This window comes from Prionailurus viverrinus, chromosome D2 (assembly GCF_022837055.1).
Source record: "Prionailurus viverrinus isolate Anna chromosome D2, UM_Priviv_1.0, whole genome shotgun sequence".
Lineage (NCBI taxonomy): Eukaryota > Metazoa > Chordata > Mammalia > Carnivora > Felidae > Prionailurus > Prionailurus viverrinus.
The window spans coordinates 69,178,470-69,186,068 of NC_062571.1; positions in this window are offsets into that span (position 1 = coordinate 69,178,470).

Here is a 7,599-nt window from a genome sequence, read left to right on the forward strand (position 1 = left end):
CCTCAGGGGTCAGCTCAAATCTGGGCCCAGAAGGCAAAGCTGTCAGAAGAGTCACTTAGGGCCCTTAATGAAAATGAAGTTTTCTGGAGTGTCTGGGTGGCTCAGTCAGTTAAGCATCTGACTTCCGTTCAGGTCATGAGCTCATGGTTTGTGAGTTTGAGCCCCGTGTCTGGCTCTCTGCTCTCGGCGTGGAGCCCGCTTCGGATCCTGTCCTCCCTCTTTCTGCCCCTCCCCTGCTTGCACTCTTTCTCTGTCTCTCTCTCAAAAAAATAAATAAGCTTTAAAAAAATGAAGTTTTCTGGGCTTTACCTGCTAACATTTTAGTTTGCTCAGTCTGGGGTGGGATCCGGGAATCTGTATTTAACACGTGCAAGGTGATTCTGTTGCAGACATGCTCCAGATGCCACTGTTGCAGAACCCCAGCTCAGAGGTTCTCCAAAGCCACCTCATAAATTTTTTTCAGCTAGTTAGAAAAGTGCTCAAGGATTTATGAGTATGTCCTCAAAGTGTGGACTTCAGCACTGCTTCAACAGACAGGCTTATTATTTTGGATTTAACACAATGGGATTATAAATTATTCATTCCCAGTTGAAAAAAGGAACTCGACTCAACATCTGGGGGCTGAATGCAGCGTACTGTTCGCTTATGCTATTTCTATAAAAATGGAATTCACTTTCCATCGAGGTGCATATGCTGCTGTTTTCCCTTAACTTGAGGTTGCTCTGCCCTGCCGGCTGCCTGCAGAGAGGTTGTTAGGTGGGGCTCCGCTGGCAGCCAATATACCCATCTTCTTTTGGCTTTTCTTACCTTCCCTGTACATGGGTTCAGATCACTGGTTCCCAAATGTTGGTAGGCAGATAATCCCCTGGAGAGCTGATTAAAAATGTAGATTTCAGAAATTTGAGTTCACTGGTGTAGGGCAGGGCCTAAGAATATGCATTGTATCACTGATGGACCACTGCTGTACCATACTTCTGGGATCCTCTTGGGGACATGGAGTCATTTATCTATTGGGCATTCTAGACTCACTGTCTGGGGCCTAAAAGCTTTTCTGGGGCTGACAAATGTTTGAGATTGGAAAAAATTATGTTGGCTCCATATTAAGAGTAGACAATTGCAAAATCAAAGTTGTCTACCAAACATAACACGCCAGCTGTATTCATTATTAAGTTCAGTATTTATAAGATTTTCACTGCATTTGAGAATGATTTGTGGGCTAGATTTTTTTTCTTCTAAATATACATGGCAATTGTTAAAAAGCCATAGTCAATGATAAATGACTTGTAACTGGATTTCAAAGGCAAAATTGTAAAAATCTTCAAAATATTTTTATGGCAAATGATTATTTATATTCACATGTATATTTATGTTTATTATAGGATGTAACTGTAATTTACTAGTTTTGATGGCATGTTGGGGTGTGTCCTTTAGAAGTGAAGGTGCTTAGGTCTTATAAAGTGCTTGAAATGTCCCTAAGGGTACATCTAGGACTTTCTTGGTCTTTGGGCAACTGTGTTCATAGTACCCCATTTATTTGTGAAGTAGGGAGTGTTATAATACCCATTTTACAGAGAAGGAAGTCAACGAGTTCACTGATTTACCAAGGACCAATAGCCAGTAAATAACAGCATCAGAATTTAACCCCAAGTGTGTTAGGGCTCAAAATTTAGTATATCTTGTACTTCAGGGTCAGGGGCCATGCTACCAAAGATCCTACATACTGCTGATTTGGGAGATCCAGGTTGTTGAATCAGCTAGGAATCAGTCATAGTAGAGAGGCAGTTTGGAGACTTTTGACCAGAATAGAAATGAATTTCATATTTTGGGTCAGGCAACAACCTACTGACAATAATCTTCATGCGTTGGAGAAGTCAGTGAGCAGAGAGCTGGCTTTGGACTCATGATAGTACAGCTAGTTTGCTGAAGGTAAGGAGGGTGGGGAGTGGGGCTATTGCTTGATATATCTATAGATCTTGATCTCCTTGAGCACATTAAAATCCTGGCAATCTTGAAGTGTGATAGCGATAAAGCTGGAGAAAGATAGCACATGGGTCTTCTCACAAAAACAGCCTGGCTGGTGGGAGATCAAGCCGTCAAACCAGAAAAGACCTGGCAGACCATGTCTGGAGAGCTTTGTGCTTCTGCTCAGACTGCAGAGCCCCTTCCTGAGGGCCCGGGCTCCTAGTGTTTACCCCCAGTGGTCTCCTTGCTGCTGCTGCTTGTGTTGGTGCTAGCGCCATTCACTCTGGACTTTAAATACTTTTGAAAAAGGTGTTGAGGGAAGAGAGCTATTGATCAGGTTATTTTTCTCCATCTCTGAACAATAAGAACTACATGTTCATTGCAAAAAATAAGAAAAATATGAGTGAGGCAAAAGGGAGATAAAAAGATCTGAAATTCCCCCATCCAGAATATCTGCCATTAATAACTTTGTGCATCTCATTCTGGGATTCTTTTTCTGTATAAAGACATGCTTCCTGGTACTAAAATGGGACCACTTCTATTTCATAACCTGCTTTTTACCACATGACATATTGAGTGTTATGCCATATAAACAGGCACACATCTATGGTTACAGATAGTTTGATGCAAAGCCTTTATTACATGGCTGGACCACAATTTTACCAACATCTTGTTATTGGTAGGTTCATCTGTTTATTTTTTTTTTAAGGTTATTTATTTATTTTGAGAGAGAGAGTGAGTGAGTGAATGCATGAGCAAAGGGGTGGGCAGAGAGAGGGGAGGAAGAGAGACAATCCCGAGCAGGCTCTGCACTGTCGGCAGGGAGCCCGATGAGGGACTCGATCCCACAAACCATGAGATCATGACCTGAGCCGAAGTCAAGATTTGGACACTTAACCGAATGAGCCACCCAGGCACCCTAGGAAGCTCACCTATTTCTAAAATTTTAAATTTATAAACGGTGCTGCAGTGAACATCACTTTGCATGTGCCTCCTATCTTTCTTGAGGTGGAAGAATTGCTCAATACCTTTTCATAGCTAAGGCCCTAAACAGAAATATAGAGAATATTGATAAGGAAGTAGATGCTTTGGCACCGAATGTTCAGTGAAGAATTTTTCCTTGGCAGCAAGCTCTGTCACTGAGAATTCTGTGTTAAAGGCTGTGAAGGGTCTGAAATTTCACTGTTTTTGCAAGATAACAAGTAAGCCTGCTATAGTTTCATGGAGGCTGGCAGAAGATAGGAGACTCCTGGATCAGAAACAAAGAATAGTTTATTACTCACAGCAAAGACAGTAGTCTAAGTATTAGCATTTATGCCAGTTTTCTGAATCCCAGTTCCAACCATGCCATATGAAGAGGGTCAGATTCATAAGATGTTTAGAAATGTGAGAGACCCACAGACCCAGGGTGAATTATCTCCCAATATTCTGTCTGCTAATAGGAAAATTGCTAGCATTTTGGTTCAAAGTGTGAAATTAGCCATTATAGGTATATGTTATAGACTGAATGTTTGGGGCCCTCCAAAATTCATAGTTGAAACCCTAACCCCTAATGTGATGGTATTAGAAGGTGTGGCCTTTGAGAGGTGATTAGGTCATGAGGATGAAGCTGTCATGAATGAGATTAGTGGCCTTATAATAGAGACCTCAGAGGGTTCTCCTGCACCGTGAGAACACCGTCATCTATGAACCAGCAAGTAGGTCCTCACTAGATCAAGTCTGCCAGAGCCTTGATCATGGACTTCCCAGCCGACAGAACTATAAGAAATAAGTGTTTTAAAGCCACCTAGTCTATGGAATTTTTATTACAGAAGCCCGAATGGAGATTATACATGTGTATGGTTCTGAGATACAGGATAATGGGAGCTGACAATTAGAATTACTAAATAGGTAACTTTATCCAAAACAGATACCTAAAATCCTCCCCCAGCTCATCCAAGCCAGTCCCCTGCTTTCACCTAGAGTATCTTTTCTATCTGTTATTCTCTTGCTGGTGCCAGTTTATGAGATGCCATGCCAGGTCACGCTTCTGGAATAATAATAGAATCTCAGATCTACGGTATCAGTGCTGAGATCATTCTTAAGCTTGGCCCAGCAATGAAGTATCTGGAATTCATGGTGCTTTTTGGGACATCGTGCAATATATTATTTGTAATATACTGAGTCTAATAAATCAGATATCGCAAAGTAGTAAAATATACACCCATGGCTTAAGAGAAATTTATGGAATAAAGCTTTTAAATTGAGAAAATATCATACATTAACTAAATCTTATGTGACCAGGAAATCATTGTTTGATTTTAGTAGTGGAATGCTACTATATACTCAAGGAATATTGATTGTTCTTGGCCCTTAGTTTGAGAAATTTGATTCCTGGGATCACCTAAGGTGAATCACTTCTTTCCAGGCTCTAGTGTCCTCATGTATATCAGGATGCAGCCAGGATTAGGACCCAGGTTCTGAAACTCGAGGTGATGTATTATTAGTACATCACCACCCCTGCCTGACCTGAGAAGATGCCCCTACCTCTCTCCATCACTCTTCCTGATAGGAAGTTTCTTTCAAGGTCTCAATCTTAGCAAATATTTTCCTGCTTGTTCCTCTAGTAGTATAGGGTGAATCTTCCTTACATAGAACCACAAAATAAAACAAAAACCAACCAAACAAAAAAACCAAAACAGACTTTTTTTGTGTGTGATTTTTTTTCTCTTTAAAGATGTAGACTCACAGCATATGAATACTTGCACGACTTTCCTCCCCTTGTGCCCCCTACTCCCTTTCTCCATAATCTTCCCTTCCTTCTCTCTTTTGATGGCACGTCTTTTGACAAGAAGTAGTCTTAATTTTTTTTGAAAACCCATCTTTCTTTTGCGATTTTATTCCCTTTTAAGGTTTCTTTATGACTTCTGTCTCTGTGAGATGAAGATTTATTTCAACCCTTTCGATCCCTTGGATTTGGTCCCATATTTGTTCTTCAGATGGCCAATAATGAACTTTTTACTTATAAACTAAGTAGCCTCTTCATTCCAACACTTTCATCTTTTTTTAAAGTTTATTTATTTATTTTGAGAGAGTCAGAGACAGTGTGAGTGGGGGAGGGCCAGAGAGAGAGGGAGAGAGAATCCCAAACAGGCTCTGCACCCTGACATGGGGCTCAAACTCACAAGCTGTGAGATCATGACCTGAGCTGAAACCAAGAGGTGGATGATTAACCAACTGAGCCACCCAGGCGCCCCTCCAATTTTTTCATCTTTATTGCTGACTATACATTTGGCAATAAATGCTGTTGGAAGTTGTATTTATTTTATTTTATTTTATTTTAGTTTAGTTTAGTTTAGTTTAATTTTTTAATGTTTACTTTTGAGAGAGAGAGAAAGAGAGAGAAAGAGATAGAGAGAGAGACTGAGTGCAAGGGGGGGAAAGGCAGAGAAAGAGGGGGACACAGAATTCGAAGCAGTCTCCAGGCTTTGAGCTGTCAGCACAGAGCCCGATTCAGGGCTCGAACCCATGAACCATGAGATCATGACCTGAGCCAAACTCGGCTGCTTACCCAACGGAGCCACTCAGGCACCCGGGAAATTTTAAAATATGGCCCCAGGTTCTTTGACACTTCTGTCATTGAGAGATGTCCGTTTCTCCCCAGTCTGGGCACACTGTGCCTGCTTTGACAGTAATGTATACTGGAGGTGCAGCTATGTGGTTTCCAAGACTATGTCATGAAAAGCTTTAGGCTGTTGGGAATACTTGTTTTTGGAGTCATGGGGTGCTACGGAAAGAGTACAGTCCTGAGGTTGTCATGCTAGAGAGGCCACAACCAGCTTTTCTAGAACAATCCCAGCCTAACCTGCCTTCCTCCCACTATTCCAGCCCAAGCTCCAGTCATAGAAGTGAAGAGGCTCTTTTAGAATGAATCCTCCAAATCCAGCTATTCTAACCTCCAGCTGTTGAGTCTTACCTCGTCTTATGAGTCATCTCAGCTAAGACTCAGACACTGTGGACTAGAGAAGGGCCAACCCTTATGGTGCTGTTTCCAAACTTCTGATCCAGAACATTCTGAGCATAAAAAAGTAGTGTTGTATTATATCACTAATTTGGAGTAGTTTGTTACATAAAAATAGATAATTATAATGTTCTAATCTAATTATAATGTTCCTCTAGTAGTATAGAATGAAATCTTAGTTTAGTTTAATAGAACCACAAAATAAAACAAAAACCAACAAACAAAAAGCCAGAACAGACTTTTTGTGTGTGATTTTTTTTCTCCTTAAAGACGTAGACTCATAGCCTATCAATACTTGCATGACTTTCCTCCCCCTGGAAGTGAGGTGAGGTGCCACTGTAACAAAAACTTAAAAACAAGTAGCATTGGTTTGGAATTCCATGGTAGGTGGAAGCTGGAAGGGCCTTGCAGGAATGGTTAACAGAGGCTTGATAGACCTTGAGGAGGCTGTTGCAAGAGCTGGAAGGGAAATGAGGACAATGTTTGGAAGCTGGAGGAAAGGGGAGGCTTGTTTTGTAATGGTTGAAAGTTGGTCAGCACTGAGACCTGGGGTGATGTAGAGATCAAGAATATACTTGATAATACAACTAGGGAGAATTCCAGGCAGAGTGTTGGAATGGCCACTTGGCTTCCTTGTTACAGCTCTGATCAAATGTGTGTGGAGACAGATGAATTAAAGACTAACCATTCAGATTTTGAATGGAATTCAGAGCAAACATAAAAGCTCCTGGACAGTCTTTCCACCCAGGAGAATGTTCTCAAACTAACAAAGAACCCCAGGAGAAAAATTAAATCCAGGGCACAGTCAGGAAAACGTGGTCTTAGGGTAAAGATGAAGCTAAGAATCTCTCCCCCCCCCCCACTTTTTTCCCCTGAAATACTTCAGAATGGTTTAAAATGGATGCCTCATAGACATTTTGAAATAGACAAAAATCTCCTAAGGATATTAATGACACACTTCATAGGCCCTAAGAATCTTAGTGGTTCCGTGTCACAGTGGCCTCATAGGGAACCCAGGGAGCCCAGGAGGGTTTATCTGGAACAGATATTTAGATACAGCTTCTTTCTAATGGAGTAGATTTTAAATTGATCATAAGAGACTCACCAAGTTTTTAAAGGATCTGATTGAAAGGGAAAGAGAAAACACAAAATGAAAAGAGTCCTTTGGACCACTTCCCCTCCCCCTCCCCCAAAGTTTATGGCAGGAGGCAGGTGAGAAACTACTCAGCTACAGAGAAGAGTGGCTTTAATGGATGAGAAAGATGGCTCAGAGGGAGCCATGAGCTTGGGAAGATCACTCCTCAAGAGGAGAATTGAGCCTTAGAAAGGGAACTGGCAATACATGCTCAGATGGATTGTAGAATTGCCAAAAACCAGTGACTGTGTTGTGCCTCTAGTTGTCTCCCTCTTTGAACAAGAGTGTCTATATTCGTTATCTCATGCCTGTTCCACCATTATGGTGTGTTGGGGGGCAAGAGTGCAGATAAACAATTGATAGGATTTCAGATCAAGAGAAACTATAGCCAAGGCACTGAACTTGAAGAACCTCATTTGCATGTGGCCCTTATTTAGAAGATGATACTCTGAACCTTGAACCTGAGCCTGATGCTGTGATATGATGAAGCTCTTAGGGGCCT